The following is a 13,848-nucleotide window of genomic DNA, read 5'->3' on the forward strand; positions in this document are numbered from 1 at the left end:
TAAGTTCGTTAAGTATCTGGGTATCACTTTAGACCCTAAAATGAAATTTACAAAACACTTACAAAACATGAGAGCAGAAATGACCAAGAGAGGAAAACACTTTAGAGTGCTGGCTTACAAGGACAAAGGAATCAGCACTAACACAGCATCCAAGATATATAAATCCATTTATAGACCACTACTGGACTACGGTAACATAATTATGGCAAACGCAACTAACAAAACAAAAAAATACATACAAACTACAGAGCAAATAACTTTAAGACTAATTACAAAAATTCGTCACCCGGATAATCCATTGTAAAACCCTTCCAACGAAGCGCTATACGAAAAAACTAACATGACAAAAATTTCAGAGAGACTATTACAAATACAAAAAAAAGTGGAAAGACAAAGAGAAAAACTGGGTCACCGTTGTTGGACTGTGCATTGACCGACAGACTAGAAACTCACGTTACCTCACACCGGGCGTAACTGATTGAACACTACCAAGACATAGACTAGATGTGGGATGTTTAGTGTGCCTGATGTGCTGGTGGTTTTAGGGTGATGTTGTGGATGATACTATTTTTGAGACTACATTTACTATCATTATACCACTGTAAATACCAACATGGGCAGAAAGGCCACGTAGGCCGATAGCCTCCTCTTATTTAAGAAGGAATTGTATCGTTTTATTTTTATTATTATATTGAAATTCAGCACTACCACTCTTATTATTTTGACCACAACTGTATATTTTCTTGTAAAACATTTGTTTAATTTACGAACATTATTTATCTAGAGTGGATAATTATATCATTAAAAAAAAATAATAAGATTATTGTTTCCTTACTTAGTAAATTTTAAAAAAATGTATTTGTCAATTTACTTTTGGCCACCAGTGTATATTGTAGTCTAGTATTGTAAATAAGATAGATGTTGAGAACAATATTTTGAAACAGGTTGTATATTTTTAGAATAAATATTGTAAATATTACTTATAATAAATTTTTTAAATGACACTCTTATTTTTTTAGCCATAACTGTATAAAGATCATAAACTGGACTGTTTTAAGAAACCAACACAGGCACCCCTGCGAAACCTGCGAGCCCCCGTTACGCGAGTTTCAGGAGAGAGGAGTCACAAACACAAACTGCCCCAGTTAGAAACCTGCCAATATAGAGTATTGGACTCTTTATTAGACCCACCCAGCGATAACCAAGGATATAAAACCGCCCTTAAGAAGTTCATTGTATCATTCTACTCCATAAATTTGTGTCAAGAAATAATGCTACAAGTCTGATTATCTATGTATTTCTTCTAGAAAGAAAATTATATGGTCATTTAAAATATCCAGTTTCCAAGCAAAAACAACTTAATTCATGTCAGTTTCTGCTATGTTTCGATTTCGACTAATTTTGCAATAGCAGCTTCAATTTGCAAAAATAAACACGTTTTACATGGAAAGTAATAACCGTGTGTTGTCCAACGTTATTAATCCTCAAGGCAGTGTTATGCATTACACCTGGGTATTAACTTCAGCATCCAAGTAAATATTTAAAATTTGTCCTTGGGGTAACGTTCTCTCTTCGTGGCTATCAGGAATTTAATGGTACTTTCAAAAAAACCATTACTGAAGTAGGAATTAAAAATCGAGCTCATTTATCAACACTTTAAATGCTCGATTATGAGTAAAGATAACTTTACTTGGTTTTCGTTAGCTATAGGCTTTTATCGTTAACTTCAAGTTTAAGATATTTCTTCGTTCACTCTCAGTGTCAACTTCTGCAAAGCTACTCAGTTCACCTCGCATTCCATCGACACTTTTGGAATGACACCATCATACATCTCTGTTTTCTCTGATGATTATTTGAAGTTCTTCAGCTCGGAATCGAGTACTTTTCATTTATTATGTAGGTACCTGTGGAACGTCTTGGCATACTAATCTTTTTTTAAGCACTTGCTAAGCTACATAAAATAAAATACACTTCCCAAGAACTGCTTTAGAAATAGGATATTAATCAATAAAACAACCAGCAAAAACTGCTCTTTTATTCGTAATTTATCAGTACAAAATTAATATAATACTTATTTAATCGAGTATTGCAAATTACAGCCCTAAGGCAATCCGTCGTGTCTCTTAAGTCAATCACTAGGCTGGTTGAATGCTTCTCATTCGTGAATGACGGAAGAGCTCGTCACTGTAAAAATAAAAGTAATATTAAACCACGTTTGTAATTACAATAAAAGTCCAAAAATGAAATCGATATGTTAAAGCAACTTATGTTTCGCTTTTTATTTAAAACTTTAATTTCACTGAAGCTTTTAGTCTATGTACAAAATAATCTATACCACGAAGCATCTCAATTCATGGGCAGAATTTGCAGGTTGATGGTATTCCTAGGGTAAAACGTTCTTTTTAAATTAAAAAAAAATTATGATAAGTGCACTATTGATCGCTGGTGTCAGAAGGATTTTCTTCAATTTAGAAATTTTCTTGTCAATTGAACGTTTTCGATAACATTAATCTATCATTTGCGGAACTAACGTAGAAATCACGGCATGTGTTACTCTAGTTAACCGCCTTTAACCGAATCTTGCAACGAAAAGTTTAAGAAAATGGAGATTATGATGTTTACTTCAATATGCTTGAGCTACAGTGACTCCCGAAAATATTCGGACATCTACACTTAACGTTTTCTTTTATGTATTATTATAATGTAAATAACCAATTATGAACTAGGACGTTGGAATATGTTTGGTATCAACTTTTTCTTGCAATCAATGTAAAAATATATTTAATATTAACTAACAATACTAGAAAATCAAACAAAAGTTACACAACTACACATTTTTGGCATCACAAAAATTTTCGGACAGTAGAGTTTTGAGCACGTTAAGAACAAAATATAAGTTATTTATGTTTAAACACGAGCAATATTAATATTTTGTGTGTCCTCCTTTATTGTCTATAACGGCTTGAAGCCGTCTAGGCATAGACAAAACAATTTTTTTTATTAAATTAAGGTCAATTTTGCGCCACTCCTCCAGTAACACTCTTTTTAGCTCATTTTTATTTGATATCGAATGTGATCTTACTTGCAAATCCAACTTATGCCATACATTTTCAATTGGATTAAGACCCGGAGACTGAGCTGGGGTTTTAAGGACCTTTGGACAGTTATAGAGCATCCACTCCTTAACAACCATTGCGTTGTGTTTGGGATCATTGTCTTGATAGTACTTAAAGCTTTCTTGAATACCCATATCAGTAGCACTTTTTAACAAATTATTTTTTTAAATGTTTAAATAAACCATTTTGTCCATTATCCTATCAATGAAAACTAATTCCCCAACCCCTTTGGACGAAATGCAGCCCCACACCATCACTGATCCGCCACCGTGTTTCATAGTAGGACTTAAATTGCTACTTTTAAGTTCTTCATTGGGTCTCCTCCATATCATTGGTCGTTCATCCGACCCGAATATATTGAATTTTGATTCATCCGCAAATATTACATCGTCCCAATAGTTTTTAGGTTTTAAAATCATCTCCGATGCAAATTCTTTTCTAAACTTCTTATTTTTGCAATGAAGCCATGGCTTTTTCCTAGGTACTCGACCATTAAAACCATTTGCTCTTATACATCTTCGTATAGTTTCTGGAGACACCTTTTTACCAGTTTGATTTTCTAGAGATACTGTCAGTTTAGGGGCGCTAATTCTGGGATTTTCCTTAATTGTCTTCATGATGTATCGCTCCTCTCGGTCATTTATTAATTTTGGACGGCCAGTTTGTTTGATAGAAAGAATTCTGTCTTCAACTTTATACCGGTGAATAATGTCTGCAACGGTACTTTTGCTCAAATTAAGCTTTTCTCCAGTTTTTCTGTACGACAACTTCTTCTCATTATTAAAAATTACCAATTTCCGTAAATCGAAACTGATATTGGCTTTATTTTTTACTCTACCCATTTTTACGGCTTAAAAATACAAATAGGCCTTGTGGATAACTTTAATGAGCAAAATTAAACGCTATTTAAATATTAGACCCAACACAACATACTCTTTTCTAGATAAAACTGCGAGTTACTATGAATGTCCGAATATTTTTGTTTAGGTTGTTTTTGTTATGTTGATAAGATATTCAACTTTTTTATATCTTGATAAGGAATTACAAATTTTGTTTTTCAATGTTAATAAATAAAAAGCAATACCAGTACATATTCCAAAGAGTCGCTTCATAATTACTTATTTTAAGATGTTTATACACAAATATAGAGTACATGAATAAATGTCCGAATATTTTCGGGAGTCACTGTATATTAAATTGCAACCTTTTGATAGCATATTTTCCGACCAAAAATAGAGCTAGAAGTTCACATAAGCAACTATCCACAAATGCTTCGTTTCGGAGGCGCAGGGTATGAAAATTAAATTGTTTTCATTTTTTCCCTTATAACAGGGCGTTATTTAGCTTAAACTTGGAATATAGTTAACTTATTAGAATCTGAGTCATTAGATACGTCAATTGATTGTGAGAATCCACTTAGCGTTTTTTTTACAAGAGTCATAACGTCTCATCCGCCCAAACTGTCCAATGCAGCGTCGGAAAGACTATTCTGCCTATACCATAATTTATTATGTAATTGTGGGCATTCAAATGGGAACGCAGTAATAAACAACAACCTATCAACATCCTTTGAAAAAAATCATGCATTCCTAATTATTTTTATTCCTACTAACTCAAAATATTCTACGTTCAACATAAAATACAGATTGACCATGACCTTAAGAAGTTAACACCCTTTAGATTCTCGAATGTAGTTGGCATATAGAGGATGTCCCAGAAAAAATTGTCTACCCTTAATATGCTTCTATAGTCTGTTAAAAAAAAAACGCGAAAACACGCCTATTTTGATAAGGAGGGAGACAACATTTGGTGAATAAGTTGTTTTCGATATTCATCCCTCCTCATTTAGAAACCACCCTTCTGATATTTTTAAATTCGAAGAGGGGTAGTGTGATACCTCATGTGAAAGATAATTTTATTCTCTGCATTATGGAGTTTTTATTTTTGCACTTCGATTTTGTAAAAATTAAACAAAAACCAAATAACTTGATTTTAATCATGAATGTTATTATATGTAATGTTATTTGTACAGTCGCGGTCATAAAATAGCACACTTTTAAATTTTCAATATTTCCAAATTTATATTAATTTATCAATTGTGACTGTTTGTCTCCTGATTTATTTTGCCAATATGAAAAATATAAACAAAAAAGAACCTAATGCAAATGCAAAACAAAAGATTATTCTAAAGTTTATGGTATTTGATGGGACATTTAAATAGTACATTTCACATTAAACTAAATTTTCATGTTGTAAGTCAGTATTTTGTGGAATAGCCTTTATTTCGTATAACCGCATTTAATCTTGATGGCATGGCCTCCACTAACTTTCTGCAAAAACTATCTGGAGTATTATTCCAAGCATCTTGAATATTATTCCACAATTCCTCTAAATTTGTAGGATTTTTATTTCGTAAATCCCGTTTTATGCGGCTCCGTAAGTTTTCTATAGGGTTCAAGTCTGGACTCTGTGATGGCCAATCTAAAACACCTACCATATTATCCCTAATCCAGCCTTTTACCAGTTTTGACGAATGTTTAGGATCGCTGTCGTGCATGAATTTGTATGTTAGGGGCATCTCTACTCGTCTGCATAAGGCTCCATGATAGTGGAAAGGATATCTTTATACATAAATCTGTCCATTATACCGTCTATTTTATGTATTGGACCAACACCATTCCACGAGAAAGCTCCCCAGACCATGACATTCCCTCAGCCGTGTTTTATGGTTTTAATAGTGTATTTTTTATTGAGGCTTTGGCCTGGAGGACGCCGTACAAATATTTTTCCGTCATTACCAAACCGTTTGAACTTTGATTCGTCACTCCAAAGAATATTTTTCCAAAATTTAATGTCTTTATTCACATGATCGTGTGCAAATTTTAATCTATTTAGATTTCGTTTGGACACTAGTGGCTTTTTTCTCGCTATGCATCCTCTTAGATTAATTTCATTTAATCTCCTTCTAATAGTTCTAACAGATAAATTGACATCAGGTTCATTCAAAATTTCTTGTTTAATTTGCTTAGCTGTTTTAAAAGGATCAGACTTGCTTCTGGTGATTAATCTATCCATTGCTGCTAAGGTTTTGCGATTTCTAGGCGTTCTAATTTTGTTTTCAGTACTATTGATAGATTCAAATAACTTAAGGGCATTGTAAACAAGTTTTCGAGAACATTTTATGTTATTAGCAACCTCTGAAATACTGAGACCTTCATTTTTCAAACGAACGATGAGATTTTTTCTTTCTATACCATAATGCTTCCTTTTACCCACTAAAAAATTTGAATTAAATAATCGAATATAAGGAAACACCTAAATATCATACTTTCAGAAACAATTTGTTAATTTACGTGATATTTTTCAGCGATCTTAGAAAACGTGCTATTTATATGACCACACTAAACAACTGAATTTGAAAATAATCGAATATATATAGGCACAAGTTAAGACCTTTCTTAAAAATGTTGTCCTTTGTTCACAAAAAACCTAATTTTATCAACATTTGCAGATAAGAAGTGTTTATTTCTCAGGTGGACCTAAAGTTAAAAGTGTGCTATTTATATGACCGCGACTGTATGTAATGTTATTGCTGTGTAATGCTGAAAATATAGAGTTAGGCTCAAAACATCTCAACTTCCCAAAAAAATGTATCAGTAACAATGACATTTCTAAATTTTAGTTTAAAATTGATAAACATTTTTTTAAGGAACGATTTATCATTGTTTTCCTCTACATTTAGTGGTTTTAGTGATTTTCTCGTTTGTTCAATTTTTAATTTGATTAAAATGGTTTACACGTTACAAGAAAGGATCAAGATTGTACAGTGTGTAATAATTATTACAAAAACAATAATTCTGCAAAAGTGGCAACCCGTGTCTTCAATTTAGGGGACAAAACAAAATATCTGTTGACATTTGTTTGGTGTTTTAGATGTTATTTATATCATCGGTAGTGGAAAATAGCAGATTTTTTAAAATTCTAACATGGATCAAGTAAGACCTCAAATTAAACATCTTTCAAAGCTATACGAAATGGTGTATTGCGATTCAAAATCTAGCGATTAGTTTTTGAGAAAAAGAGGTATAAATTGGGTAAAAAATTCAATACATGTACATATAATATAACAATTACATTACTTTTAACTAACAAATTGAATTAATTTGATGTATATTATCAATCATGATGTTATCATTCAATCTAATTCGTTTGAATTTGTTTTTATGGCAATCTGATAAAATAATATTGTTTGCAACTATAAACACTCTAATCCTTTTCTCTGATGTTTGATATGGAAAATAAGTTATACTGGGTTTTAATTGGGTGTATTAGAAAACAATTTTTACGGCATAAATAGAGCTTTTTATTCTCTATTTTTTGAGTCTTGGTTGTTTGAAATCAAGGTACAAATGCAAAAGTTACATCATACATTACAGGTGTTTTCATTTGAAATGAGTCACGCTGTGTATAAGGGCACCAGAAATGCATGGATGACATCCAAACTTTTTAAAAACTGGTTCTATCAATAATTGCTTCCTGAAGTAACATTATATTAATTTTATATGTATAGTATATGCCCTTCTGGATACTGAATTCATTTCAGGTTAAGTGTTTCTTAAAGTCTCAAAATCTCCCTGAAAAAACTTTATAACTGTTAGAAAATGTCCCATAGCATCCAGCCATTAAAGAATTGAAAAAGTGACGGATATTTTTTGTAATCTTCGTGCCACCAAGCGTCACCCCTCTAAACCAACCTATGGATCAGAATATACTAAGGATTATGAAACTGTACTACAGAAACAGTATTCTGAGTTCCACCGTTGCTGCAGATGATACAATGGGAAAAGCTTTGAAGAAATTTACTTTATGAAATGCAGTTATTAATTTGACGGTTGCACGAAAAAAGTTATGTCCTCCAAACTATTATGAAATACTAGCAAAATATAAAGACAAAAACTAATGAGGTTGATAAAAACGGTTTAACGTCGTCTATTATAAATCAGCATTTCGATGAAGAGAAAGTCTTTATAATGCCCTAGAAGAGACTATCATGCTTCTACAAGCTATAGTACCCTTTGAATATACAATTCTTAATGTGAAAGAATAAAACACAATCACAATAATAGAAGATTTAAATCTGGAAGGCAAATGTAACACCGATAATGACTCTCAAAAAAGTGATAGTGAAATCCAAAAAGAACTACTTAATAAAGTTTCACACTCCGAAGTAATTCAAGCTCTAAAAGTAGCAACGAAATGGACTAAACAAAATATTTTAATCATTAATGAAATAATTATCCTAAATATGTACGTGAAAAAGCGATTGTGGCAAAGGTTTTTGTCAAACAAGACCAAATTAAAATAATATCATTTTTCATTAAAGAATTACTCATATTTGTAAATATATTTATAATTATACAGGGTGTTCCTAATTATCATCTACATACGGAAAGGGGTAATTCTTTGGCTCATTTGACGACTAAAATGCCATATAAACGTAGCACCGCAAAAGTTTCGTTACCAATCTACAGGATGTTGAAATATAAAAAGTCAGGTTTTTCTTTACAGCTTCTGCAGTTTTTGAGATAGCTAGTTAAAATTTGTAATATAGTTTATGACGGAGAACTTACATCATTGATCACGTCAAATAATTTTGATAATCTACAGGGTATTTTTTCAGTGTTCAGGGTCTTTTTTCTTCCTCTGACCCTTTAGCAATGTGTGGATGATAAATGCTACAATACACAATAACTTCTTAATTTTATTAACAAACTGTTTAAGATCTTATAGTTTTTTCGTATTTACATCAGTTATTGAAAAAACAATAATAAAAAAATGAATTTTTGGTCAGGTTCTCAACACTTCCGGTAGAATGGACGTTTCAATGATTATTTGTATTTTTTTATTAGAACGATTATACTGTAAATAGTGATAGAAGTTAAACTGTAATTTTTATTTATTTTTTCTAAGTGCTCATTTGCCAATAATTTTGTGGCTTTTTGGGAAATACATAAAATATTATCTGAATCTGCAAACTTTGATTTACATTTTTTATTATGTTTAGAATCACATGTAAATTTTTGGTAATTATTTTAAAAATTATTAAAGATGTATTTTTTAATAAGTAATCAACTTTTCCATATTACATTATATAAAAGTAGTCGTTAAGCAAGTAGCATAAATAAAAAAATAATGTCAATGTTCAGTTAAAAGAAACAAATCAGTCTTCATAGAGGCTCCAAGAAGTAAATGGAAAAAAATAAATTAAAGCACCATTCCCTTAATTGGGTTAATAAAAATATACAGTATAAATTAAATATTAGAAATTTTAACTTTAAGTGAACCTAAAAATTAAGTTATTCATTACCAGCTGATTTGTGCCAAGCTCTTTACATCGATCCAATCCATCATCAAAATAAAAATACACCTAAGACCTTAATAATGCTTAATGAACCTTTATAATAGCCCATGAGTTTTATTTCACAGAAATGTGTATTTGACTTCAATTTAAATGTTTCGTCAATTGTAGGTATAAAAGTTTGCAGTGTAAAATTATAAAAATTATTGTTATCAAGGTAACATTGTTTTACTGAAAATATGTATATTGTACATTACACACATGTTACAAAACCTGATAATTTCAAAAATCAAAATGAAAAATACTGAACTAATACAAAAATAACATATGGATAGATGTTCTATGACAAACTTCAAAACTTTATAATGTTGTTCTTTTGATTTTGTTCAATCATTTATTTAACAATATTTTTAAAGTTAACAAGTATCAAAATCCAAAATGACTATTTTCAGTTAAATATAAGCAAACTCAAAAGGAAAGACTGTTCGGTCTTTATCAAGTGGCTATGCGACTGTTGAAAGCAAAAAAAATGTATTTAACCCAAAAAAAAAGGTAAAATTTCATTCCTAAAAAATTTCAACCACACAATTATCAGCTATTTCAAATGAACCATTAATAGTAATATTATTACCTTGGTTGGATCCTTAAATATTATTGTCACTTCTGGCTAAACCTCTTGGAATTTACTAAAAATCCAAACATGTTGACAAAAATCAAAACATATAGAATCCTTGAGATGAATGGAAGAAAAATAAAGAACTCAGTGCTCAGAATACATAATAGAATACTTCCAGGAAAACAAAAAATTTGCAAATCACTATATTGCACACTCTAGTTATAAATATATTATAAATTACCATTTCATATGAAGCCTCTCCTAAATAAGATTATAGCAATGAAATAATAAAGATGGATGATTTCAACCACAAAATATGGAAAATATGGCATTTAAGTGGGCTTGGATAGTAAACATTTACCAACACTAATGATTCTTAGATCTAAAATTTTTTTTTCTGGCTACGTAATAAAGTGTAAGTAGCACTTTAATAACAGTTCTAATTATCTGTATCAAAAGAAAGGATAACATGTTATTCAGAAGAAATCTAATTATGAGCTATATCAAATGGAACACTAATGGTGACATTTTTATTTTGAATGTCTTGACATTATCATCGCTGCCGACAGAATGTTCTGAAATTTTCCACAAACCCAAGGAAAAATCACTCGGAAAATCCGAATATATGCAATTCGTGAAGATTGATAGAAGAAAAATGAAGACTTCAATGCTCAGAATACATGACTTATAGGCACTTATATGAAAAAATAATGAGGTTTGCAAATCACTACATCGCATATTCCACTCATTAACATATTAATTTCCATTCCATGTGGTACGAGGAAAATATAGTTAGAGTAGCGGGACTATTAAGGTGAACCATTTTAAGCAGAAAGTATGAAAAACGTTCAAGTGGTGCCTGGGTAGAAAATCTTCATTAATTATAACATCCCTGAGGACTGGTACTAAAAATTTACTTCCATTACCTACAGCACGAATAGCATTTTAATAGCTGTTTTAAGTATTTAGCAGTTAATTAATTTGTAATAATTACCTTAAAATCTCTCACACAGTGATTAACAAGACTTAAGCCGCTATCGTTTTAACCTTACCGCCATGCCGGCCGGGGTCAAAGAAAGATTCACAGAAATAAAATAGTAGTAGAAATGTATTCGATACGAAGCAAAGCCTCGATATCGATATACGGAATAACATCAGTACACTATTTATTAGGTGTATTATCGATCGATCGGTGCTGGGCCCTGTACTGTGGAACGTCTTCTACGACGGAATACTGAAGCTGGATATGGAAGAGGGAGTGGAACTGATAGCGTACGCGGACGATTTGGCGGTTTTGGTGAAGTCTAAAACGGGAAGGGAGTTGGCAGCCAAGACGGAATATACCGTGGGGAGAGTGATGTACGAACTAGATAGAATGGGATTGGAAGTTGCGCCTAAAAAAACGGAGATGGTGATTCTGGAAGGTCGAAGAAAGGTGACGATTGTAGAAATTGAGGTGAGAGGGAGTGTGATAAAAAGTAAGGAGTCTGTGACTTATCTAGGGGTGGAAGTTGGAAGGAATTTTAGATTTGCAGGGCACGTGGGGAAGGTATGTTTGAGGGCGAACGGTGCGTTGAATGCGTTGACGAGACTGATGCCAAGGGTGGGCGGATGCTCGTCGAAAAAAAGAGGTCTGCTTGCGTCAGTTGCGAGATCAATGGTGCTGTACGCCACGCCGATATGGGAAGAAGTATGTAGATACAAGATGCAAGTGGAAAGGCTCGAAAGGGTGAACAGAAGGATGGCGATAGGGATTGTGATGGCGTATAGGACAGTCCCGACAACTGCTATAACGCTGATTGCGGGACAGATACCTATGGATCTGGCAATAGAAGAGAGAACGATGATATACGAAAAAGGTGCGGGTAGTAGGGCGGAAGCGCGTGAGTTGCTGTTTGTAAAATGGCAGAGAAGATGGGACGACTACGAGGGCTGGACAAAAGTATTTGTCAAGAACGTGAAAAGTTGGGTAAATAGGAAGTTCGGGGGTCTGGAGTACTGTCTAACTCAGGCCCTGACGGGACACGGGGTGTTCGGAAGTTACCTTGAAAGAATCGGGAAACAGGAGACGGATGAATGCTGGTACTGCAGAACTGAGGGTACACCGGATCATACAATTTTTGAATGTGAAGGGCACGTAATGGAAAGAGAGAGAGCGAGAGAAAAACTAGGGGGTGTGCGTGTTACGAGAGAGAACATCGCTGAGTGTTTGTTGAAGAATGAGGAGAGTTGGCGAGCAGTAACCGACATGCTGCGAGCTATTATGAGTAAGAAAGGAAAGGAGGAGAGAGAGCGGGAGAATAGAGCGAGAGAGGCAAGGAACATGAATGGGTAGTGAATGCCACCCCCCCCTTTGAAGTAATGCCTTACGGCGGTTCCGGGGGAGACACAGGGTGAAGAGAGGAGGGTTTTAGTGGGTAGGCACCTCCCTTCAGGGAGTGAATCCCACATAACCCGGTCGCTCGAACATCAGACCGGGTACCTTTTGAAGGTTTCCCTCCTCTATAAAAAAAAAAAAAAAAAAAAAAAAAAAAAAAAAAAAAAAAAAAGAAAAAAAAAAAAAGGTGTATTATCGATCGTTTGCCAACTTTGTAATTTAGATGCAGTTTTAAAATTAAGTTTTTATTGTTGAGAATTTCTTACCGTTATACCTTTCTTGAAGTTGAGATTTTATATCCGCAATTCAAAAATCGATTCGCCTCTGATTGAAAAAACACGAGTTGAAGCATATTGTATTCCCAATCTACCAGTTCACTAAATTTAGATAGGATCACTCATCGTTCTCCTTATATTTTTGTGGCATATTTTATTGTCCAAACTCATTTCGTCTTGTGTTAGGAATAGTTCGAAACAGTTTCGAGTCTTTTAAGTTATTTTTATAGGTACCTGTGGCGGTGCCAGCTGAACGTCAAGCTGTCAACTGTCAAACTATGACAGTTTGACGTGCATCAAAGCAACCTGTCGATTCCCGAGTCGATTCAAACAGCCGGCGGGAAAACGGTTCCCAGGATTTCCGGCGGGACGTTCCAGAAGGTTCGGCCGGGAGGGGTATAAAAGGCAAGGTTGTGCAACAACGCACCCTCCGGTCGGACAGGCAGGAAAAGCCTAGAGCGATAGCAGAATAAAAGGTGATAGTTCCGCTCAACTCTGCTAGCTCCCAGAAGAACAACAAATGCGCGGCCCTAAAAGCGCGATCAAGGAAATCGAGCGCCAAAACTCGAGATCTTTTGCAACACGGGGTTTTTTAGTGGGTGAAACCCCACTGCACGGGCACCAGTATCGTCTTCCGACAAGATTTTTTATCCTCGGGGTCGCGTCCCCAAAAAACAAAAAAAACAACGCACCCTCTTACATCTGCGACACTTCTTCGTCTCGACTCGGGGAACAAAGGAATTGTATACAGCATAGATATAAGTTTATTGTGTAGTGCGTAATATATGTTCATAAAACCGATAACCCTCTACACTCTGTAAACAACCTCAAGTCGGGTAGTGGAAGCCCCACGCGCATCAGACCCCGACATACCTTTCCAACATCGCTGTATTTTATGCCCCTGAATCGATTTACTTCTCTCCCTCTCTATCTGTCGATTCTTTGAGATTTATTTCCGTTAGAAAGCCTTGAATGGATCTATATAGTTTATGCTGCGTGTTTTGTTCTATAGGCCGTATTGTCGACGATGTTTGTTTGATATTCGGAAGTGGTTTAAGATGGTTTCCTGGATTGTTAGTTGTTAGCAGTAAATAAAACTATCATGG

General features: G+C 33.8%; 1 long non-coding RNA gene across 1 annotated transcript; it reads right to left on the reverse strand.

Moving 5' to 3' along the window:
- Positions 1 to 2,021: 2,021 nt before the first annotated feature.
- LOC136347287 (uncharacterized) lies at positions 2,022 to 11,157 on the reverse strand. Its single transcript, XR_010733468.1, has 2 exons — positions 11,085 to 11,157; positions 2,022 to 2,184 (listed from the first exon to the last, which is right to left on the reverse strand). It is a non-coding gene; the product is annotated as an uncharacterized lncRNA (long non-coding RNA).
- Between the last annotated feature and the right edge of the window lie 2,691 nt (positions 11,158 to 13,848).

Source organism: Euwallacea fornicatus, chromosome 28 (genome assembly GCF_040115645.1).
Source record: "Euwallacea fornicatus isolate EFF26 chromosome 28, ASM4011564v1, whole genome shotgun sequence".
NCBI lineage: Eukaryota > Metazoa > Arthropoda > Insecta > Coleoptera > Curculionidae > Euwallacea > Euwallacea fornicatus.